This window comes from Pongo pygmaeus, chromosome 16, assembly GCF_028885625.2.
Source record: "Pongo pygmaeus isolate AG05252 chromosome 16, NHGRI_mPonPyg2-v2.0_pri, whole genome shotgun sequence".
Classification (NCBI taxonomy): domain Eukaryota; kingdom Metazoa; phylum Chordata; class Mammalia; order Primates; family Hominidae; genus Pongo; species Pongo pygmaeus.
Genome location: NC_072389.2, coordinates 29,523,546 through 29,548,213, shown reverse-complemented (window position 1 = coordinate 29,548,213; position 24,668 = coordinate 29,523,546). Strand labels below are relative to the sequence as shown.

General features: G+C 45.0%; 1 pseudogene; it reads right to left on the bottom strand.

Annotated features, from left to right (window-relative positions):
* Nucleotides 1-251: 251 nt before the first annotated feature.
* Nucleotides 252-682, bottom strand: LOC129014261 (small ribosomal subunit protein bS18m-like; annotated as a pseudogene).
* Nucleotides 683-24,668: the final 23,986 nt, after the last annotated feature.

Below are 24,668 nucleotides of genomic sequence, written 5' to 3'. Positions count from 1 at the left end.
ATAAACTCTCTTTAAACTAAAACACAAAACAAAATGAAACAACAATGATCTTTTATATGGTTTTCTTTGGTTTCAATTTAATTTGTTTCTGCTCTAATGTTTATTATTTTTTTCCTTCTAATTATTTTGCATTGGCTTTGTTCTTGCTTTTCTAGTTCCCTGAGGTGTGTCATTGGGTTGTTTATTTGAAGTCTTTCTACCTTTTTTTTTTTAACTGTAAAATAAGTTTATTGGTGGTAACATGATATAAGTTACTCCTGATATCTGATGTTACAAATTTTAGGGTCCTTGAGATATGCAGCATCCTTGGATGTAACTGGCATAAACCCCATTATTTGAGCTCTCTTAATTGCTTTTGTGATTTCTTTCTGTTTCTTCCCACAAAGACCTGTTTTGTGCCTTCCACAAATGCATCCAACAAATGGAGAAATAAACTGGGACGCTGTACATTCTTAAAATCTACCTGCTTTCCACACAAGATACATTTCTTAAGGGCTTCTTTATAAGAATTTTCCATTGGAATGGGCAGGTCCTCATTGCTGGATATCTGTTTATATTGTGAACAACCTCTTCTCCATAGCACCATATGAGTCCTGGGATGTGTAAGGCTAACAGCAGCCATTACAAGGTGTGTCAACTTCTTCCTCCCCAGACCACTGCAAACAGCAACTATAGTGGCCATGGTTCCACATTCCTCCACTGGTTCTACCTTTTATGTAGGCATTTATTGCTATGAGCTTCCCTCTTTGAGATGCTTTTGCTGTATCACATAGGTTTAGGTGAAATGAGTTTCTTGTAGATAGCATATAGTTGGGTCTTGTTTTTGTTGTTGTTTGTTTGAGACAAAGACTCGCTCTGTCACCCAGGATGGAGTGCAGTGGCGCAATCTTCATTCACTGCAACCTTCGCCTCCCAGGTTCAAGTGATTCTCCTGCCTCAGCTCCTGAGTAGCTGGGAGTACAGGCGCTTACCACCATGCCCTGCTAATTTTTGTGTTTTTAGTAGAGATGGGGTTTCATCATGTTGGCCAGGCTGGTCTCGAACTCCTGACCTTGTGATCCACCCACCTCAGCCTCCAAAAGTGCTGGGATTACAGACGTGAGCTACTGTGCCCAGCCATGGGTCTTGTTTTTTATCCATTCAGTCATTCTTTGTCTTTTAACTGGATAATTTAATCCATTTATATTCAAGGTTATTATTGATAGGTAAGGGTTTATTACCACCACTTTATTTGTTTTCTGGTTGTTTTTTAGACCTTTTCTTCTTTTTCCCTCTATTACTGTCTTCCTTCATGGTTAAGTGATTTTTTTCTAGTAGTATGTTTTGATTCTGTGCCATTTATTTTTAGGATATCTATTACAGGTTTTTGCTTTGTGTTTACCATGTGTACAAAAAACATCTTATAGCTATAACAGGTTATTTTAAACTGATAATGACTTAATTTGACTGCAAAGAATAAAAGTAACAAAAATAAACTCACCACTAATATGCCCCATCTTGACTTTTTCATGTTTCAATTTACATCTTTTTATATTGCCTATCTTTTAACCAATTGTTGTAGTTACCATCATTTTTAATAGTTTTGTCTTCTGTCTTCATACTTAAGAAATAAGTGATTTACTTGCCCCAATTACAGTATTAGGATATTCTGAATTTGTCTTTTTTTCTTTTATTAGTGAGTTTAATACCCTTAGATATTTTCTTGTTACATGTTAGCAACCGTTTCTTTCAAAATGAAGAACTCCCTTTGACATTTCTTGTAACACAGATTTGGTGATGATGAATTCCTTCTGCTTTTGTTTGTGTGGGAAATTCTATCTTTCCTTAGTGTCTGAAGAATAGCTATGCTAGGCACAGTATGCTTGGTTGCTAGTTTTTTCCTTTAGCACTTCAAATACAGCATTCCACTCTGTCCTTGCTTGCAAGTTTTCTGCTGAGAAATCCACTGAAAGCTGTATTGGGTATCTCTTGCATTTGGTATGTTTCTTTTATCTTGCTGCTTTAAGCATTCTTTCTTTGTCTTTGATTTTTGTAAATTTGATTATAATGAGCCTTTGGGATTTCCTCTTTGGGCTGACTTTTATTGGTAACTTCTGAGCTTCTTGTACCTGGATGGTGTCATTTTTTTTCAGATTTGGGAAAATGTTAGCCATTATTTATTTAAGTATGCTTTCTAGGCCTTTTTCTCTTTTGTCTCCTTTGGGAATGTCTATTATGTGGAAATTAGTTCACTTGATGGTGCCCCACAATTCTTGTAGGCCCTGTTCACTCTTTTTTTAATTCTTTTCTCTCTTTACTCTTCTAATTGGGTAATTGGGGTTATCTGGGCTTAATAAAACTGGATGTCTATTTCCCTTCCCAGATGTGGGAAGTTTTCAGCCATTATTTCCTTAATTAAGTTTTCTACCACTTTCTCTTCCTCTTCTCTTTGTAGAAATCCCATAAAGCATATATTGGTATGTTTGATGATGTTCATAAGTTCCCTAAGTTCTCTTTACTTTTAAAAAATTATTTCTGTTTTTTTTTTTTTGTTCCTCTGACTGGATAATTTCAAATGATGTCTCTTTGTGCACACTGATGCCTCTTCTTCTACCTGATCAAGTCTGCTGTTGAAGTTTCCTCTGAAAATTTTCAGTTCAGTCTTTGTGTCCTTCAGCTCCAAAATTTATTTTCTTTTATCATCTCTATGTCTTTGTTGAAGTTCTCATTTTGTTCATGTATTGTTTTCATGATATCATGTGGCTTTCTTTCTGTGTTCTCTAATAGCTCACTGAGATTATTTAAGACCCTTATTTTGAATTCTTTTCCAGGCAGTTCTTAGGTTTCCATCTTTTAAAAGATCAGTTATTGGTTTTATTGTGTTCTTTTGGCATCATTGTATTTTCCTGATTCTTTGTGATCCTTATGGCTTTGCACTGGTGCCTGTACTTTTGAAGAAGGAGTCATCTCTTTTCATCTTTACAGGCTGGCTTCAGCAGGGAAAGCCCTTCACCAGTCAGGCTGGCCAGAGATTCTGAGTGGGCTGGCTGGTGGGATCCATAGGCTGGCAAACTGCTGGGGTCAGTGGGTAAGCAGGCTTGCTGCTGTGGTCCATGGGCAGGTGGCCTGCTGCTGTGCCCCACCAGCATGCTGTTGAGGTCTGCATGTTGGTTGTTGAGAGCCCTCATCTATTTTTGTTGTTCTTAGCAGCCCCCAGGCAATCTAGCCTTTCTGATTCACTCAGTGTTCTGGGTGAGACATAACAGAAGTGAGCCTCTCAGGCAGTAAACCAAAAAGACTACGGAAGAGTCAGATGTTCACTGCATGCTCTCTTTCCCCCATGGGAGAACTTATGGGCCAAGGAGATCTGTCTTGGTGCTGCATTCTACTGGCCTAGAGGAGGGTTGGTGCAGGTAAAGTAAAAATATTCTTACCCTTTTCAATGTGTCTTTTCTCATTTCTGTGCCCCATTGAGGTGTTGAATACTCTTGCTTGGAGTCCAGAGCTCTCAGAAAAGTAATTTTATCTATGGATGGTTATTAAATCAGTGTTTCTGAGGGGAACAAGGGCTGGCACTTCCTATTCTGCCATCTTGCAGATGTCACTTCCAGAATTCTTTCTTAAGCAGAATTTGCCCCCTTAATTTCCCTGGAGGATTTCCCAACATAAACTATTGTGTTCAGAGACATTGGGAACATTTCTCCCAGTTCATAGCTTAGGTCCAAATAACTTTTCCAGGCCTGCTTTCCTGCCAACCATTTCATGATTCATGGAACAGCCATAGGGCAGTGGTTTCTCACCTGGGGGTGACGGTATAGTGGTTTTAACTCCTGGGGGACATTTGGCAATGTATGGAGACAGTTTTGGTTTCATGACTTGGGAGGGGATCTTACTAGCATTTAGTGGAAAGAGGCCAGGGATGCTGCTAAACACACTACAATACACAGCCCAAAGTGTCAATCTTATTGAAGTTGAGAAGCCCTACCCTATGAGTACAATTAGTAAATAATTAATAAATATAAAGTACTTAGAAAGTCTCTGGGGCAATAGTGAGTGCTCAATAAATGCCAGCTATTTATAGGGATGGTCTGAATGATATCCCATTGTTGTACCAAACTGCTTGTTGACATTCAATTTCATATTTAACTGTGAACTGCATAGAGACATGTGACCCTCATGTGAGCATCAGCCTCCCTTCACTAACATAGTCCTTTGTGCATATGAATCACTCCTACATGAGAATGGAGCAGTAGAAAGAAAGGGCCCATCCCCTAATTGAGGACGAACATCCTTATCTCTGAAATTCTAAGGCAGAGTTAGAAGAAAAGAGGTTGGAGTGCATTTATGATTAACTTTGTAAATTTTAAAATTCCTACAGTTAAGTGAATTTGAATTTGGTAACAGAAAAAGTATACAATTACTCTATTTCGTAAAAGAAACAGAAATGATCTTTTGTCTTTTTCATGTATAAATTTGGCTGTGACCCACAGAAGTATGAAGATATGGTTTCCACACCAATGTTAGGCTTTCTCAAGGAGCTTAGAGTGTGTCGGTGGAGAAGAAGAAGCCCAACAGGAGACCTTATTCCACCTCTGCACGTCTTCAGGACTCCTGTGGAAACATGTGATCTGCAACAGTCTCTCTGGGGCTCTGCCCACCCCCAGCAGTGTTACCCCACATCACTGCACAATGAGAACTTTCTCGTCATGAACATAGCTTCCTCTGGAGAAGCTGGGAAGTGCTTAACTATGCCAGAAGCTGGACAATTCAGGTAGAAGTTTAAATGTTGGTCTAACCTTCAAAGGACAGAAATAGCTTTCTTTGAAAGTTCTCAAAGGTGTTTCAGAAATCTGGAAAATTTTAAATCTTAAAATAACACTACAATTGTCCATTTGGTCTTGGGGGTGTCTGTGCAGTGTGAGAGTGAAAGGGTGGAGAGAGAATCCCTAAATTCAACTTTCCGTCTCTCCTCCACTGCAGGATGTGGTTGGGCTTTTTCGTCCTTGGGCTGCCAAAACTGAAAAGCACCTTGCTCCACTCCAGAGGAATGTGTTCAGTGTCCTTTATAGAATCCACTTGTTTCCTGGCCTGGAAGGGGGATTGTCCCGGTGCACAGCTGGGCTGTCACATGTGTGATATGCTAGCTGTCCCCTTCCCAAACATTAGCAAAGCATAGTACTACGAAAGCAAATGTGGCTCCCAGGGCACCACTCACAGGCTGTCACCAAAGCTTATTATCCCCGAGCTGACTGGGAATGGGGAATGTCAGGGGATACACGGTCTCCACCCCCTTCTCCTTCAACTCTCACCCTTGGGCACATCACTCACGTCTCCTAAATCATCCCATGATTTAGGAGTCAGGCAGGGATTCATATGTTCTGAGCAGATTCTGAGGTGCTCTTAAAAGCTGCCAATGCTAATATTGCCCTGGAAAAAAATGATAAGTATTTTAGAGTGACCCACTCATTGGGTGAATGCATTGAGTCAGCCCATCCCCCTGCCTTCACCAACTGCACTGCGGTGGGGTGGATGGTGGTGTCTGTCCCTCTCTCTGTGCCTTCACTCCTAACTGACAGCTCCTGCCACCCTGACGCTCAGGTTTCATCATTCCACGTGCTCTGGGTCTCGTTCGGACTCTACAAAGAAAAGGTGCCACGAGGACTGTGACAGAGTATGACTATAATTCGGTAGAGGTCTCACCTCAACTCCTTGTTCTACATACCATGTGTTAACTGAGGCCACATGGAGAGGGCAATGTGAAGTGTTACCTGAAGGACAGTGGCAGAACTCTGTGCACTGGCTGCCCCTGAGGGGGCAGAAAGGAAGGGAGGGAGGGAGGAAAACAGTAGAGAAGAAGGAAGCCACTCTCTGCACCCCCCGCCCCCTCCCCGCCCCGTCTCAGGCCCTAGCCCTCTGCCAGGAGCGTCTCCTGAGGCTGAAAGTGCCCCCTCCCGCTCTCAGACTCGGCGCTGCCATCTGCCTTGCTTCTCTCGGTACCATTTCCCCTGCTCTCTTTTGAATCGGATTCTCTCCTTCAAACTCCAGCTGATCCAGCCTGCGCATGCCAGGCCTGTATGTAGATTCGTCTGTTGCCACTGTCCTCCAAGCCCTAGGGAGGGGCTGAGCTCCGTGGAAGGCCTCTGACGGGAGGGACACGACCCACGACTCGGAGGCTGAGCAGCACAGGACACCATGGTAAACTGGGATTCTTCTCTGCCTTTCTCAGGGAGGCAAAAGGTGCAGAGGCCTGCAGTGCGCTATGAGCAACAGTGCCAGCTAGTGGCGCACGACTTACATCGCTAGCTACAGGATTTCTTTTCTTTTTCTTTCATTTTTTTTTTTTTTTTTTCTTTTTTGAGGCAGTCTCACTTTGTCACCCAGTGGCACAATCTCAGCTCACTGCAATCTCTGCTGCCCAGGTTCAAGCAATTCTCATCGGTCAGGCTCCCGAGTAACTGGAATTACAGGCATGCACCACCACGCCCAGCTAATTTTTGTGTTTGTAGTAGAGAAGGGGTTTCACCATATTGGCCAGGTTGGTCTTGAACTCCTGACCTCAAGTGATCCGCCTGCCTCGGCCTCCCAAAGTGTTGGGATTACAGGCGTAAGCCACCGTACCCGGCCCAGCGTTTCTTGACAACAGGGAATTGGGAGGATGCAGTCAGGCCTGGCCTTCAGTGGGTTGTAGAACTCCCTCTAGGGGTAAATGCTCAATAAAAATGGCTTAGCCTGGCCAGGTGTGGTGGCTCACACCTGTAATCCCAGCACTTTGGGAGGCCGAGGTGGGCAGATCACGAGGTCAGGAGATCGAGACCATCCTGGCTAACATAGTGAAACCCCGTCTTTACTAAAAAATACGGAAAACAAAATTAGCCGGCTGTGGTGGAGGGCGTCTGTAGTCCCAGCTACTCGGGAGGCTAAGGTAGAATGGCGTGACCCGGAAGGCGGAGCTTGCAGTGAGCCAAGATCACGCCATTGCACTCACTCCAGCCTGAGCAACAGTGGAGTGAGACTCCGTCTCAAAAAAAAAAAAAAAAAAAGGCTTAGCCTGAAGAACACTGTCTTGCTTTCCATTTGGATTCTTTTCCTGTAGTTTGAATAAAGACGTAAGTTTTACCAAAATGACTAGCCTTATTTTATGCATGTGCCCTGAGAAAGGTCTTAGACTCATTTACTGAAAGATGAAAGCAGCTATGTTTCTGAAATGAAGTCACTCTTCAATCACTTACTGCCTAGGAGGTAGCCATTGCCAAGTCCATTTTCCTGTTTTTAATGGAAAAAATATCATATCCCTTCCTTTAAATTTGTTTTTGATTCAAAAAAATGGTTCTAAGATGTTAGAACATGCATGCTATGTGTTGAAATCTAATATTCACCAAAATCTAATAGTCATCAAACACTAGAAGCATTTAAGAAGAGGACCGGGCATGGTGGCTCATGCCTGTAATCCTGGCACTTTGGGAGGCTGAGGCGGGTGGATTTCCTGAGCTCAGGAGTTCGAGACCACCCAGGGCAACAGGGTGAAACCCTGTCTCTACTAAAAATACAAAAAAATTAACCAGGTGTGATGCCATGTGCCTGTAGTCCCAACTACTTGAGAGACTGAGGCAGGAGAATCGCTTGAGCCCCAGTGGCAAAGGTTGGAGTGAGCCAAGATCACACCACTGCACTCCAGCTTGGCCCACAGAGTGAGACTCTGTCTCAAAAAAAAAAAAAAAAAAAGAAAGAAAGAAAGGCTAAGGGCTGATTGGCTGCATGGAGGTGAATGGGCTTCCTTGCGATTAAAGAGGCACAGCAGAAATGGAAGACAGGGGAGGGCTTGAGGATGCTGTCCCAGGACAGTCAAGGGACACAGCAGGGGAAAGAGATGTCCGGGCAGCAAGAGACGGAGAGCAAAGCTTGGGCCCTGACAGCATGGACCTACTTCTTTGAATCCCAGAAGGCAAAATGCATACCCAGCCTACTGTGAGCTCATCCTCATCCCTGCCACTCAATTCACAGACAGTTCTAAGAGTTGACACAGAAAATTAATTATATTTCATATATTCAATAGGTTAGACACAAACATTTCCTAATTAACTTTATTTCTAATAACATTACACCCCCTGCCAAAGCAATATTCTTATCTGAGGCCAGAGTTTGCAGTGGGAAGATGTAGAAAAGGAGAATGGGATCTATCCTGGTCTGGGAATTCTGTAAGAGTCTAGGAAGGCAGATGGAGCATGTGATGGAGCCTGATGACACGACAATTTGTCACAGACTCCTGAAGAAAGCCACTAGCATTCTAAATGCGCAACTCACGGGCGTCATGATTTCCTTTCTCTTAAAACCTGTGACTTTCCTGTGAACAATTTCTTTTCATAAGAATAAGCTTAATTTGACATCCTCCACGTATGAATAATACAAAGTTCTGTGCTGGTGTGAGAAGCACTCATGGAGGCCTCTGTCCCACGCTGTGGTCTGAGAGGGCTTTCAAGTAAGACACATTTTAAGCCAGCAGCTTAGATTGATAGATAGATAAGTAGATAGATAGATAGATAGATTATAGATAGATAGATAGATATAGTAACTGATTTCAGTAAGGAAGAATTATCATTTGGCCAGTTAAGGATAAAATGTCTTACTACATAGGGTTGGACTTTTATCCTTCTTATCCCCAAAAAAAATCTCCTGATTTTTCCCAGTTCTGCCTGTATTTGATATATAACAGGATTACAGTACCAAGATGTATATATTTAATCAAGTGAACTCTTGCTTGGCTGTGAGGCCCTCTGCTACAGTTTGAATGTGTCCCCTGCAAAATTCAGATGTGGAAACTTAATGGCCAATGTGATAGTATTAAGAGGAGGGACTTTTGCAGGTGATTAGACCACGAGGGCTCTTCCTTCTTGAGTGGGATTAGACCCTCATAAAAGGGGCCTCACAGAGCATTCAGCTGGCTTGTCCTTTTGCCTCCCACCATGTGGTGATGCAACCTTCCTTTCCTTTGGAGGATGCAGCAACAGGCACCATCTTGGAAGAGGAGACCTGGGCCTTCGCCAGGCACCAAACCTGCTGGTGCTTGGATCTTGGACTTCCCAGCCTGCAGAACTGTGAAAGAATCAATTTCTGTTCTTTATGAATTACCCAGTCTGCAGTATTTTGTTACAGCAGCACACACAGACTATGACACCCCCAATGATGAATGTGCAGGAACAGCTCCATAGGGCATCAGATGCCATGACCCACTTGGAAGAAAGTTAGAGGACTGTGCTGAAGTGTCTGAAGAGCAAGCTCCCCTTTGCACAACCTCACTTTCATGTTGGTTTGGGGCAGCATGTGGGGGCATTCCTTGGATGGAGATTTCACAGTTCTGTGTATGTCCTGCCTCAAGCCACCTCTGATGAGCCCCTGGTGGAAACAAGAACCACTCCCCAGAAGAGAAGAGAGATCTTGATTCTAGGCCCATCATATCCTAAGAGAAGACTCCTTGAAGAATTCTTAAAAAAAATTTTTTTTTAAATTTTAGTAAAATATACATAACATAAAGTTTACCATTTTAGCCTTTGTTGGTTTCTTTTGAGACAAGATTTTGCTTTTGCCCGGGCTGGAGTGGCGTGGTGTGATCACAGCTCACTGCAGCCTAGAACTCCCAGGCTCAAGCCATCCTCCCACCTCAGCCTCCCCAGTAGCTGGAACTGTAGGCACATGCCACCATGCCCAGTTAATTTTTAAATTTTTGTAGAGATGATAGCAATCCACTTGGAAGGAAGTTAGAGAATTGTGCTGAGGTGTCTGAAGAGCAAGTGCACCTTCACACAACCTCACTTTCATGTTAGTTTGGGGTAGCTTGTGGAGGATATTCCTTGGATGGAGATTTCATGGTTTCTGTTGCTGGGTTGCTTTCAAACTCCTAGCCTCAAGTGATCCTCCCACCTCGGCCTTCCAAAGCACTGATTTTAGCCATTTTTTAAGTGTAGAGTCTAGTGGGATTAAACACATTCCATACTGTTGTGTAACCAGTCTCAATAACTCTTTAATATTGCAAAACTGAAAATCTGTCCCCATTAAATACCATTTTTCCCTCCCCAAAGACTCTGTCTTTATGAACTTGATGCCTCTAGTGCCTCATGTGAGTGGACTCACACAGGAATTTTACTTTGTGATTGGCTTATTTCAGTAGTACCATGTCCTCAGTGTTCATCCTTAGTGTAGCATGTGTCAGAACTCCCTTCTGTCTCCAGGTTGAATGACACTCCACTGCGTCCATAGACATTGTGCTGATCCGCTCATCCCTCCATAGACATGTGGGTTGCCTCCACCTGCTGGGCATCGTGCCCCTGTGCACATGGGCACCCACGTCTTGCTCTGGTGCTCCCCTCCTACCTTCTGGGGTGAGAGCATTCGGGATGTGCTGTAGGGAAATGGTGTGACTTTAAAATGGAAGTGTTTCAGCCGGGCACGGTGGCTCACGCCTGTAATTCCAACACTTTGGGAGGCCGAGGCGGGTGGATCAAGGGGTCAGGAGATCAAGACCATCCTGGCTAACACGGTGAAGCCCCGTCTCTACTAAAAATACAAAAAATTAGCTGGGTGTGGTGGCAGACGCCTGTAGTCCCAGCTACTCAGGAGGCTGAGGCAGGAGAATGGCGTGAACCCGGGAGGCGGAGCTTGCAGTGAGCCGAGATCGCGCCACTGCACTCAAGCCTGGGCGACAGAGCAAGACTCCGTTCAAAAATAAAAATAAATAAATAAATAAGTAAAATGGAAGCGTTTCACTCTCCCAGAAGCATGGCCCACCAAGTTTCGGAGGGGGGAGGGGTCAGGGTGAAGGATGAAACTGGGCAGGAAAACATTTTGGTTAGCGAGTGTGGCAGGGCTAGGGGTGAGTATTTGTGATGCTTTCTGAAATGTGGTTGGTTTTTGGAAAAAATGCCAGTAAGGACCCAGGTGCAAGAGCTGTAGGGCATCCCAAAGTAGGGCCCCCCTCGGCTTCCATGGCAAAGCTACCTCTGCTCCAGCCTCAGCCCTGCTCCCCACTGGCCCCCCCACCCCAGTTTGGATACCTGAAGCCTACCCAAGGCGATTGAACACAAAGCATTTCACTAACTTTCACAGCCTGTAAGTTTCACCAGCTGAGCAGAAGCTGCGGTTGGGCTGGGTGCATGGCCTGTAGTCCTGGAAGTGAGGGCTCGGACAGTCCCCTCAGTCACAGCTGCACGAAGCCCAGGTGCTTCTCATTATGTTTCTGTCCAAGCTGCCTGGCCAGGAGGTGTGACCCAGCCCTTGGTTTTTACTTCCTGCATGGTGGCATCCAAGCGTGTTTTTTCAAAAAAACAGATATGTAAAAATGGTTAACCATACTCAACCTCTTCTGTCTCTGAGGAACAAGCAGTTTCTGTTGCATGTTCTAGATGCTTGCTATCCAAAACAGGGCCCACAGGCCAGCGTCCTCAGCATCACCTGGGAGCTGGTTAAGAAAGTGCAATCTCAGGCCTCACCCCAGGTGCTGAAACAGAACCTGCATTTTCACAAGGGCCTTGGGTGTTTCGTGTTCAAATAATAAAGACTGACACCCCGGGACAGAAAGAGTGGGGTGGGGTGGAAGGAGGGACTGGGCCAGTAGGGGTTAGATGGGGTGGGGGTGGGGCTGTGCACCATTCTAAGTGCTTCCCAGGACTAATATATTTACTCCTCACTGCAGCTTGAAGCAATGTTGTCTTGCCCTCAGTACAAAGTGAGCCCCAGTAAGTAGAGGCTCACCGCGGGTTTGGGCTAGGATAGGGGGCACCCACTATGTGGCCCAGGCCCTCACACCCACCTGGCTCCAGAGCATGGGACCCTCTCCTCATTCTCCAGGCCTGGCCCCTCTGTGCACCAACACCCGACTCAAGAAAGAGCCAATAGGCTTCAACATACTATCTGTGGGATGTGTTTACTAAGATGTGAAATTCCAGACACATATTCTCACGACTATTCTAACCCCTCCCATTACATGCAGTATGTGATGCGGAGGATGACGATGATATTTACTCCGAGATCATGGTTTTCTAGCATTCGTGGAAGCAGGACTGTGTCATTTTGGCAATACTCTACTCTTAGAAATACTGTAAGTTTTCACGTGATTTGGGTATAATTTGTCACTCTGTCAACCAGGCTGGAGTGCCAGGGCACAATCACAGCTCACTGTAGCCTTGACTTCCTGGCAATCCTCCCACCTCAGCCTCCTGAGTAGCTGGGATCACAGGCATATACTACCAAGCCTGGCTAATTAAAAAAAAAAAAAAAAAACTGTAGAGACAGGATTTTACTATGTTGCCCAGGCTGATCTCAAACTCCTGAGCTCAAGCAATCCTCCCACCTCAGCCTCCCAAAGTTTTAGTATTACAAGCATGAGCCACCACACCCCGCTTGGCATAATTTCTTGCCTTTCTGGTAGAGAAGAGATTTCTCCCAGCCCCAGAGGTACCCACTCTTCTTTCCCAAAATTTCCAGGATGGACAGCACAAGCCTAGAGGCTCAATCCTGGCTGCCTCCTGGCTTTCTTCTCTGCAGCGTGACATGGAAATACCAAGACCTTTCTTGATCATTGCTTCAGAAAGAGCTGGAAAAGTTGCTTTACTCTCCTTAAACGAGTTCATTTACTTTTTCAAAGAGCATTAGAAGGTATCATTCATTATGTTTGTGTCAGGGATGATTGGAGAAATTCATTTCCTCTGTTAAAGCCATTATATTTAGACTCTCTCCCTCAAAGTAATTCTCTGTTTTGGATATATATATATATACACACAAAAGTCTGTGTATACATATGCAACTTTTTCATTTCTGAAGCTATTAGTAACACGTGTTCAATTACTGGCATAGAAAATGGATCTTAGACTTCTCAACCTGCATGCAGCTCTTCAACCTGCATGTGTGGTCTATTTGTGATCCTAGAATCGATTTTGTTTCAAACAGCATTAAAGAAGAAACAAAGAAAAGGAATAGATTAGAAACTATTGGAATGCATCATGCATTAGGTTTGCTAGGGCTGTTGTAATAAAGTCCCATAGACTGCAGGGCTTACACAACAGAAATGGATTGTCTCACTGTTCTGAAGCCTGTAGGTTCAACATCAAGGTGCCTGCAGGGTTGGTTCCTTCCGAGGCCTTCTCCCTGGCTTGTTGACAGCAAGATGCCTTCTCCCTGTGTCCTCTGATGGTCATTCCCCTGCATCTGTCTGTCCTCATCTCCTCTTCCTATAAGGACACCAGTCCTACTGGATTAGGGCCCACCCATATGAGTTCATTTCAACTTAACTCTATAAAGACCCCCCCTCTCCAAATAAGGGAACATGCTGAGGTCCTGGGGGTCAGGGCTTCAACATGTGAATTTTGCGGGAGGGACATAATTTGCCCTATAGCACATCATATCAGGTATTTTTCTGTGAAACTTCAGCTTCAAGTGCGTGTGTCTGTGTGTGTGTGCATGCGCATGTGTACTGGGTTACAATTTTAAGTATATTTCCTATGATGTAGGTGTTGGTCAAAAATATCTGAAAAACACAAGCTTGATTTGATGGTAGGGTGTCCTGTCAAGTGTGTTTCTCTTTGGGATGATGCAGAGATCGTGGGATCTGGAAGCCAGCTGGGAAGGCTATGAATGAAATATGAGATGAGCTCTTCTTGCACTTCTTGCCCGGCTTTATTTAATTATTGTTTGTTTTCTCTAGTTTTGAGTAACATCCAGGTTGTTGGCAGGTTTTGTGGAATTGTAGAATCAAGGTCCCATTTCCTTCCCAGTCACCAGCCTAGTTCTCAGCTCCCTCAGGTTGCTCTCAGGTTCTTGCTACATGGCCCCTCTATCCCAACAACCTAGAACATACAACTCATGAAGCCCCTGCACCCACCTCCACCTACTGAGTTTTCTTTTTGCCACCAGCTGGAGAAAACTCTTGGCCTTTAAGGCAAGAATGATTAAAGTAGGCCCACCCAGACAATCTCCCTTTTGATGACTTCAAAGTCAAGTAATTTGGTAACCTTAATTACATCTGCAAAATCCCCTTGCCAGGTAAGAGAGTATAACTGTGAGCAAGGTCCTTCATCATGTTTCCTGTCCCAGGGATTAAGGTGAAAAGCCCTGGGGTCATTTTAGATTCTGCACCATTCAAGCCTAGAGCCTGTGAGGTGACTGGTGAACTTGCTCTTGGTCAGTAGAGATGCAAACTATTGGTGTCCAGTGGAGAAGACCATATCAAAGCCTTCAGCATTTTGTTCAGTCTTATTTTCTTTTTCCTTTTGCCACTTCAGGACATTAGCCAGGTTTGCTGCCACTTGGCAAACTTATTTCAGTGACATTTTCCCTCTTTCCTTTCCGATTGATGCTCTAGACCTTGTTCCATGAACTCTGTTTCAACCAACTTTGCCTTCCTGCTGGACTCTTCACTGATGAGTTAAATAAAGCAGCAACACAAGTCCATTCTATATTTGTATGGAGTCATGCGTTTGTTTTTTGACAAGAGCGATTCAATTTTCCGTGAGGCCTGTCCTTGCAGCTTCTGAGACTGTTTTCTCTTCTCCTTATCTGAAACCCCCTACCGTCCGAGCTCACCTGTGGCTCTGCCTTTTGAGTGAAATGGTGTGAAAATTCATCGTGTGCATGGCTGTGCATCATTAGAAGCTTGCACGGTGACCAGGATCTCAAAAGGGAGCTCAGTGGAAAGCACTCTGCCACATGTAGGAGTTCCTGGAGCAGGGGTGATAGAAAAGTTGAACAAAGACAAAAAAATAAAATCACGCGGATCACGGTTGTGACTTCAGCTTTTTTTTTTCCCTGGGCATGGCAGGTGGGCAGAGAGGACAAGCCTGGGCACTGCCTGGACATACCAACCCTGGAACCAGACAACCGCGGACAGTTCCCCAGACCTGAGACAGAGCTTTCCTCAGCTGGAGAGCCAGAGGAATACTACCTGCTGCTCCGCCTTCACCTGCCGCCCCATCTCAGTTCCAAGGCAAATGCTCATGGGCACTAAATTGGTCCTGTTCTTAGACTAGGATAGGACAGATGACCCAGTTGCAGCCCCAGCCTGGCCTTTGTTACCAACCAGACCCAGGGGCGAGTGCGCCCAGGCAACATCCTTTGAGACAAATCTTCCCTGACGCTGCTGTTGTAAGGGCCCATTCTAGAGTGTTCCTGGCACCCCACCTTTACCTAAACCTGAAGAAGAATCCTGTCCACATCTTGCAGCAATGCCCCCTGCTCCATGTACATCCCATCCTATACATGAGCCTGTCGTGGGCACATGGGGGTCTCGCAGAAACCTTCATGGGCTTCTGTGAGATGAATGCAACCTTCACTAAAGCGGGAGGTGCTGGAATGCTTCCCTTGAGGACAGCCGTGTGTCACATGCCCAAGCGCCCCCATGAGTCATAAGATTATCCAAACCAATGGTACTGCTGTCGCTGCTGTGCTCAAATGCATGCTCTCTTTTCCTTCAATGCCCGAAGCTGAAAGATGGACACACAGTTCTCCATCCCTGTCCAGTACCACCCCTGGACAGAAAAGACCACATTGAAATATTTAAATGTAACTTTTTCCAAAATTTTGAACAGAGAACAAGTGGAAGGATCTTAGTGTCCAGAACGAGGGTGGTTCTTGGTCTCACTCAAGAACGAAGCCACAACTCCTCACAGTGTTACAGTTCTTAAAGACGGCATGTCCCCAGTTTGTTCCTTCAGATGCTCAGGTGTGTCCAGAGTTTCTTCTTTCTGGTGAGTTCCTGGTCTTGCTGACTTCAAAAGCAAAGGTGCAGACCGTGGCAGGGAGTGTTACAGCTCTTAAAGTTGGCAGCTCTGGAGTTTTCCTTTCCCGTGAATCGCTGGCCCTGCTGGCCTCCGAAGTGAAATTGTATACTGTGGTGAAGTTTCAGCTCATAAGAGTAAGAAAGCCGTGCACCCAGTGAGCAGCAGCAAGATTTACTGCAAAAAGCAAAAGTAGGACTGTCCCACAGCATGAAATAAAACTGGAATAGAGCAGCTGCTGATCCGGGTGGCCTGGTTTTATTCCCTTATTTGGCCCCACCCACATCCTGCTGATTGGTCCATTTTACAGAGAGCTGATTGGTCCATTTTACAGAGAGTTGATTGGTCCTTTTTACAGAGAACTGATTGGTCCGTTTTGACAGAGTGTTGATTGGCGCATTTACAAATCTTTAGCCAGATACACAGTGCTGATTGGTGCATTTACAAACCTTTAGCTAGACAGAAAAGTTCTCCAAGTCCGCACCTATCCCAGAAGTGCAGGCTTCATTTCTCAGTGGTACTCACTGTCCAAAGTTCGGGTACCTAGCCCGGGCACTCCAGCAGCCCAGAGGAAAAGAGGGGAAGCAACAAAGAGAGGGAGACCTGCCATTGTAGCCAATGACCCCACCAAGAGGGAAACGCAGTCCACACAGGGGACCCTGCCTCTGATGAAGCCTAGCAGCAGCCAGCAGCGCAGAGTGTGGGGCTCACTGGGCCGGGACCCACCCTGAGCTTGCATTGGCCTGCCAGCGCTGGGCCGAGCTCCTGTCCTCCGCTCACCCTCCACACCTCCCCGCCAGCAGAGGGAGCCCGCTCGGGCCTCCGCCAGCCCCAGAGAGGGGCCCCCAAAGCGCAGCTGCGGGCTGAAGGGCTCCTCCAGCGCCGCCAGGAGGCCAAGGAGACGCCCAGAGCGAGCGAGGACTGTTAGCAGGTTGTCACTTCTCAATAGCTAAGAACAAAAATGAGATAATCTGTGTGGGCTGGCCTCTCTTCTGGGAGCTTTCCCAAGCCAGGCTAGAGTCTCTGGGATGTGGATCCATGTGGAGAGAGAAGGATTTTTACTCCTCATCTGAGAGGACCTTCCTTCTGAGTTCTCTTTTCTTTTCCTTTAAACACCCATATGCCCTTTATTCAGATTCACCTAGTGTTAATATTTGTTTTTATTTACTTTATCATTTGTGCTCTCTCTCTCTCCCTTCTGTCTCCTCCTCCCTCTCTCCTTCCTTCCCTCCATTTGATAGTAAATTACAAACTCCATGGGTAAACCCTAAATACATCAGTGTGTATTTCCGAAGAACAGAGATATTCTCTTACATACCCACAGTTATCACCTTCATAAATGTGACTTCTCTTTTCTTCCTGAGGGTGTTTATTTCTCAAGACCATGGAGCCCATTCAGTCCTCATTGCGCTGTGGTGGTCTGTGTCCCAGGCCTTCCGAGCGGCCTCAGATGCCAGAATGTGAAGTCAACACAATGAGAGCAGTTGTCCTGGGAGAGTTAAGGGTCTGCTCCCAATCACAGTGGGGCAGGATGTAAACTTTCAGGCGGTTTTTTTTTTTTTTTTTTTGAGAGGGAGTCTTGCTCTGTCGCCCAGGCTGGGGTGCGGTGGCACCATCTTGGCTCACTGCAAGCTCCGCCTCCCGGGTTCACGACTTTCAGAGGGTTTTTTTTTTTTTTTTTGAGACGGAGTCTCGGTCTGTCGCTCGCCCTGGAGTGCAGTGGCGCGATCTCGGCTCGCTCCAAGCTCCTTTCAGGCGGTTTTTATAGGCAAACTCCTGTGTTTGCATTTTCTTGCCTTTCTTTGCTGTTCCCAATCGGGTTCCTCAACTTGGGAGAGGATATGAAGGTTGGGGAGGGGGTGTAGTTTGCTGTTTGGGGGGGATTCTGCTATATGGGCCTTTCAGCTCATGTCGGGTGGAGAGAAAGCCAGCTCTAAAATTTCCAGGCAGGAGCTACAGGCCTCTGCCCAGGTGAGGGGAGATGCTGGTTGGTCCCAGGAGCAACCGTAGCCTGCAGTTTCTATGTCCCCAAGATGGTGGGAGAGCCTGAGAGGGAATGGGCCTGAAGGAGCTGGAGGCCAGGCCCAGAGATCCTGAGAGGGAATGGGCCTGAAGGAGCTGGAGGCCAGGCCCAGAGATCCTGCAGGCTTGTCCTACGTGATGGGGATAGTCACCTGGCCTGGCGTAGCCGTGTGCGAGCAGTGGGCGGAGGGCAGGGCAGCCCTCAAAATCAGAGACTGAACCTCCTTCCTGTCAGTAGAGATTGGGACCTCTATTCATTTTTTTGGAAAATACTTAGAGAAAAATTAAAGGATGGCAGGTTCTGTCATGAGTGTCCCACCTGTGCTGCTGCACAGAGCTCAGCCCTCAGAGGGTTCCTGCTGTGTTCAGTCCTCTCCTGTTGGTGTCTTAAATTTCACAATGACTTTCGCAAAGTGTCTCTGCGTTTCCACTTTGCACGGGCCCTGTAGATCCTGCAGCCGGGTCTGCTGGCTTGCTATTTCTTGCATAGTTGAGTCTGGGTTCAGGCAACACTTGGCACCTGGCAACTATGTATTGACCACGACTGTGGCTCCTGCACAGGCCGTTTGCTGATGGTCTGTTTGGCCTTCCCACTCTGAGGGGAAACTGAGGCTGAGAGTGGGGAAGGCTTGACCAGTGAGGCCCACTCCTCCATGGTGACCCGGAAGCTCTTTCTCTCCTTGCAGAGCTGAGCCTGAGCATCCTTACATTTGCCTGCATTTGTTGCAGGGCCTTTCCCTGGGAATTTCCAAGCTCCACGTGGGCAGGAGGCCATGGGCCTCTGCAGAAAGGGGCCTTTCTGCACAAATGTCTCTTCTTTTTAGTGTCTGCCCTTAAAGGGAGGCAACTAACAATCTCCGCTCCTCACCTCATCACCAGATCCCCGGCTCCATGCTGTGGCTTCCTGGGAGAGGCTCAGGCCAGGACACAGAACCCACACCCCACGGGCCCGGACCGCAGGGAGTGCAGAGCGTCCCCTCCACACGGGAGCGCCACTTCTAGGAGGGCTGTTGCCCAAGCCCTCCAAGACAGGAAGGAAGCAGAACCTACAGATGATCAGACAACAGGCTCAGGACATGAAGTGCCGGGTCGGATGCTTCCTCCAGCCTGTGTATCCTGAGACCGGTGCCATGTGGGGCCCCCGGAGTCCTGCCTGGTGCCCAGCACTCCTCTTCCTGGAAACGCATCCCTGTTTAGCGCAGCAAAAATGGGGAGCTAGTAAACCTCGTGTCATGGGCTATGAATGCAGACATAAAACACTGAAAATTCTACTACTGCAAAAGTGAAACAGTCTTGCTCCAAATATGGCCTTGACTAAATTAATTATTAAAATATAAAGGGAAACAACATCCTTTCACATACTTGGTTGAGAAAGCAACTAAAAAATTTATTTCTTCACCCATGAGAAACACTACTTTTTAAGATAAAATTTATTTTCTGTATGTTTGCATTAAGAGAAAATATGAAAATATTTAATTCACATTTTTTATTAAAAGACTATCAGCATTGAAAGACAAATTTCACAGGAAAAGCATTGAATCATTAAGTTTTGTAGTCACAAAGGTAAGTATAATTTGCTTAATGCTGCCCTCAGTTTACAATGGGTCTTTAGTATTTTCTAGGCTATAACATGAGTTTGCCAAAATATAGCATTGGTTTTCTACATAGAATTTGCTCAGTGATAAAACACAAAGGAGTTACTTACGTTAAAATGTAAATAATAAATTTATGCAAAATTTCTGAAAGTATACATTGTAAAGACAATAAATCTTTCCATTAAATTAGTGGGAAAGGAGCTCAAAACCCAGCCGGGTGATTCATTATTTTAATGACTTCCTGCTTTACTGCAAAACCTCTCTCTTCATTCGGTGTTGGCAGTTTGAGCCCCTGTTAAGGATTTAGGCTCACAATGGAGCTTCTATAAATTTCTGGATCTCTGTCATGCTGGCATGTAGGTCATTCTCCTTTTGGAATGATGAGGAGGCTGGAAAGCGGTTGCTCCAAGGGAAGGGGGAGTTTTTCAAACCCGAGCTGTCCAAGCTCAGCATGAATTGGAGTGGGCTGCTGACTCAGGGGCTAACAGAGGCAGCCGGGAAACATGCAAATGTGCAATCCCTTCTGCCAGGTCTGTCCCAGCAGGTGTCACTAAAAGGCAGCCCTGTGTGCTTCTGTCACTGTGGCAGCCTTGAAAAGGAAGGTGGAAGGGAAAAGAGACCCAGTGCTGAACTCCAAGCAGAGATGGGGCTTTTCTCTCTGCATTTTTCCCCTCCCCTTCCAGCCTGCATTTTCAAAAACATATTGATTTACATTTGTATTATGAAACAAAAATGGTTGTAAGCAGCTGTTCTTTCCTTTTACACACAATGCTAGCTCCTATTTACATTCCTAACAACTGAACAACGTCTAAAGAGGTACTTAAACTGACATAAATCACAGATGATCTTATGACCAAATGCTTAGTGCAAGAAAAAACTTCAAATTGCAAGAAGAGTCCCTCCAAATATAGAAAGGACCAGTATTTTAAGAGATATGTTAACTAAAATGTGGCAATGTAAGGAGTAGAGCAGGAAGAACCTTGAAGTCCAAAACTTACAACAAGTCAATTTCATAGTTTCCGTGGTCCTCCCTCTGGCATCTGTTTTCTCTACAATGGACGTAACAATAGTAGCTATTTCAGAGCAAGAAAAGGCTTAGAGCAGTGCTAGAATACTGTCGTGGCTATATAAAGTTTAGCTATTTGTGTATTGTAACAAACCTACAGTGTATTTTTTTATTGGTAGTCAATAATAGATTTCTTTTGGAAAAGTAGAAGCCTCCTGTCTGGGGACACCTGCAGTTCCCACTAAGTGAACACTGGTGTCTGCTAACCTTTGCCTCTATTCTCTCAATAATAACTGTCAAGCTGTTCCTTGATTTAGCAATTTTGTTTACTTTCTTTTTCTTTTTTTTTCCTTTCCCTTTTCCTGAGACAGAGTCCCACTCTGTCGCCCAGTATGGAGTGCAGCAGCGCCATCACAGCTCACTGCCACCTCGACCCCCGGGCCCTTGGGCTCAAGCAATCCTCCTACATCAGCCTTCAGAGTATCTGGGATACCCGTGTGGCCCACGATGACTGGTTAGTCTTTGTGGTTTTTGTTTTGTTTTTCCGTTCCGGGTCTTGACTGGGAGTGTTGGCTCATGCCTGCAATCCCAGCACTTTGGGAGGCTGAGGCAGGCGGAGCACAGAGACCAGCCCAACCAATATAGAGAAACCCCGTCTCCACCAAAAAAAATAAAAATAAAAATACAAAATTAGCCAGGCATGGTGGCTCACGCCTGCAATCCCAGACACTTAGGAGGCTGAGGCAGGAGGATCACTTAAACCCAGGAGGCAGAGGTTGTGGTGAGCTGAGATCATGCCACTGCACTCCAGCCTGGGCAACAAGAGTGAAACTCTGTCTCAAAAATAAATAAATAAATAAATAAATAAGAAACAGAGCAGGTTTCACCATGTTGCCCAGGCCAGTCTGAAACTCCCAAGCTCAAGCAATCCGCCATGCTCGGCTGTCCAAAGTCCTGGGATTACACTGTGAAGGTTAATTTTATGTGCCAACTTGACTAGGCCACAGGGTGCTCAGATTAAACATTGTTCCTGGGTGTTTGTGAGTGTTTCCAGATGACATTAGCTTTTGAGTCAGTGAATTCAGTAACATAGATGGTCCCATGGAGATGGGCATCATCCAACTTGGTGAGGGCTTGAGTAGAACAAAAGGAGGAAGGGGGAATTTGCCCCCTTTCTTTCTGCCTCTTTGGGTGTGCTGGGACATCCCATCTTATCTTCTCCTCCCCTGGGACTGGGATGTACACCATCAGCTCTCCTGGGTCTCAGGCCTTCTGACTTGGACAGAATTAAATCACCAGTTTTCCTGAGTCTTCCACCTTCCAGATGGCAGCTTCTTTGCCTTCATAATCATGTAAGCCAGGACCCCATAATAAATCTCTCTTTAAGAAAATGTGGCACATATACACCATGGAATACTATATGGCCATAAAAAGGAACAAAATCATGTCCTTTTCAGCAACATGGATGCAGTTGGAGATCATGATCCTAAGCAAACTAACACAGAGACAGGAAACCAGATACTGCATGTTCTCACAAGTGGGAACTAATCATTAAGTCCTAATTCCTATAACCTGTAAATGTTACCTTATTTGAAAAAAGCATCTTTTTGGGTATGATTAAAGTTAAGGATCTTGAGGACAGATTATCCTGGATTGTCTCTGTGGGCATTAAATCCTGGCACATTTATCCTTATAAGAGGGAGATAAAGGAGATTTAACTTCAGACAGAAGAGAAGGAGGCCCTGTGACCATGGAGGCAGAGCCTGGAGTGGTGGAGCTGCAAACCAATGAATGCCAGCAGCCACCAGAAGCTGGGGAAGTCAAAGGATGGATTTTCCCCTCAGCCTCTGAGAGCATTGGCTCTGCTGATACTTAGATTTCGGGCCAGTGATACTAATTTTGGACTTCTGGAATCCAAACCTGTGAGAAAATATAAATTTCTGTTGTTTTGAGTCACAAAATTTTTGGTAATTTGCTATAACAGCCACAGGAAACTAATACACATGCTTACCTCGGTCCAGTGTGTCCTGTGACTCCTGCTTTCCTGGGACAGGCAGGCTGCTCCATGCCTGCTGGCCACCCTCCTTGGTGCTGGACACTGCAGGCTGCTCCATGCCTGTTGGCCATTCCCTTTGGTGCTGGACAGCACTCACATTATGAAATCCACTGGTCCTGTGAAAAACACCTGCAAATGTTACCAGGAGAGGGGTTAATTCTTCTCTTGGCAACTCTTGTTATTGCTTATGCTTTAACATCTGTGCCTCCAATATCCCTTCTCTCTGCCTTCATTGAAGCCAGGAAGGCAGTCACCTTTTGCCTTTCTTTGCCTCTCAGCAAGTGGCATGTCTCTATGTCACTTTAAGCATCAAGCACACAGAGCCCAATAAGATGCTGAGAAGTATCTGCCTACAAGGTGGTGGAGACGTTCTGTGCCTGGTAACTCGAGGGCTCAGGAAAACAGCTACAGGAAACCTAAAGTTCAAAATGCTGAAGTGAAAAATGGGTGATCACAAAAGGGAAACACAAGCTTCTTCTTTTAACAATATTATGGTGATAACGCACAACATAAAATTTACCATATTAACCATTTGTAAATATACAGTGCAGTAGTGTTAAGTATATACATTTGTTGAGTAATGAGTTTCTAGAACTTGCTCCTCTTGGAGAACTGAAACTATATCCACTCTACAACAACTCCCCATTTCTCTATCCCCTGGCTTCTGGAAACAACCATTCTATTTTCTGTTTCTATGAGTTTGACTAATTTCTAACCTAACGTAAGAGAAATCATACACTTTGTTTTTGTGTGACTGGCTCATTTCAACTAGTATAATGTTTTCAAGCTTCATCTATGTTGTAGCATGTGACAGGGCCTCTTTCTTTTTTAAGGCTGATAATATTATAATATTCCATTGCATGGATAAACCACATTTATTGATTTATTGATTGATTGATTGAGACAATCTCAGTCTGTTGCCCAGGCTGGAGTGCAGTGGCACGATCATGGCTCACTGCAGTCTGAACCTCCCATTCTCAAGTAATCCTGCTGCCTCAGCCTCCTGAGTAGCTGGGACTACAGGCACATGACACCATGCCTGGCTAATTAAAAACATTTTTTTGTGTGTGTGTGGAGATGGGGTCTCACTATTTTGCCCAGGCTTGTCTTGAGCCCTTGGGCTCAAGCTATTCTCTTGCCTTGGCCTCCCAAAGTTCTGGAATTACAGATATGAAGCACTGCATCTGGCCCACATTTTCTTTATTGTTTCATCCACTTATGGACACTGGATTGCTTCTACCTCTTAGCTACTGTGAATAATGTTACAATTAACATGCGTGTGCAAGTATTTCTTTGAGATCTTGTTTTCAATCCTTTTGGATGTATACCCAGAAATGAGATTGCTAGATCATGTGGTATTTCTAGTTACAATTTTTTGAGGAACCTCCATACTGCTCGTTATAGCAGCTATACCATTTTACATTCCACCAACAGCACACAGGGATTTAAATTTCTCCATCCTAGATAATGCTTGTTGTTTTCTGTTATTTAAATAGTGGCCATCTTTGTGGGTATAAGGTGACAGCTCATTGTGGTTTTAATTTACATTTTTCTAATGATTAGTGATGTTGAGCTTCTTTTCATATGCTTGTTGGCCATTTGCATATCTTCTTTGGAGAAATGTCTATTCAAGTTCTTTGTCAATTTTTAATCAGATTATTTGTTTTTCTGTTATTGGCTTGTAGTAGTTCTTTCAATATTTTGGATATTAACCCCTTAGATATATAATTTACAAATATGTTCTCCCACCGGAAGCTGCCTTTTCACTTTGATTGTTTCCTTTGATGCACAGAAATTTTAAAGTTCAATGTATTCTTATATGCCTTTTTTTTCTTTTGTTTTCTGTGTCTTTGGTGTCATATCCAAGAAATCACTGCCAAATCCACTGTCATGAAGCTTTCCCCTTGCTTGATGGTGTCCTATGAGTTCCACTGAATTTCATTGCCACCAAGCCTGGCTAATATTTTTGATTTTTTAGTAGAGGCGAGGTTTTGCTATGTAGCACAGGCTTGTCTTGAACTCCTAGGCTCAAACAATCCTTCCGCCTTGGCCTCCAAAAATGCTGAGATTACAGGCATGAGCCACCATGCCAGGCCCATTGTTCTACTCCCTATGTCCATGAGTTCAATTATTTTCATTTTTAACTCCCACAAATAAATGAGAACATGTGAAGTTTGTCTTCCTGTGCCTGGCTTATTTCACTTAACATAATGACCTCCAGTTCCATCCATGTTGTTGCAAACAACAGTATC